Raw genomic sequence first — 407 nt, forward strand, 5'->3', positions numbered from 1 at the left:
AACCAAAAGTTAAACACAAATAAGAATGTGGAAAAACCATGGATGGATAATATTGAAGTCCAAGAGGGAGGAGCAAACGTTAAGTCTAATTCTGGGCAGACAACAGTATAGTATGTGAAGGAAGTTGGAAATTTGTGACTGGGCTCTCTAAACCCCAGAACTATGTGGAGAAGTGAGACTTGAAGGATCGCTTATTAGCTATATGTAGCAGGTGAGAGAGGATTCAGAGATTAACCAAAATTTCATGGTTGGAATGATTGGCATAATGCATCAAAAGTAAAAGGATTTATACAGTGGAGAATAAGATGGGCTCAGGCTTTAGACAGTGAATTTAAGGTGAAGGTAGACTGTCTACAGAAAGCCAGTTTTTTATGTTGGCTATGGTTGACTAGAGTCAGCCTCTGACT

Source organism: Crocuta crocuta, unplaced genomic scaffold, assembly GCF_008692635.1.
Source record: "Crocuta crocuta isolate KB4526 unplaced genomic scaffold, BGI_CrCroc_1.0 scaffold394, whole genome shotgun sequence".
In the NCBI taxonomy this organism is placed as follows: domain Eukaryota; kingdom Metazoa; phylum Chordata; class Mammalia; order Carnivora; family Hyaenidae; genus Crocuta; species Crocuta crocuta.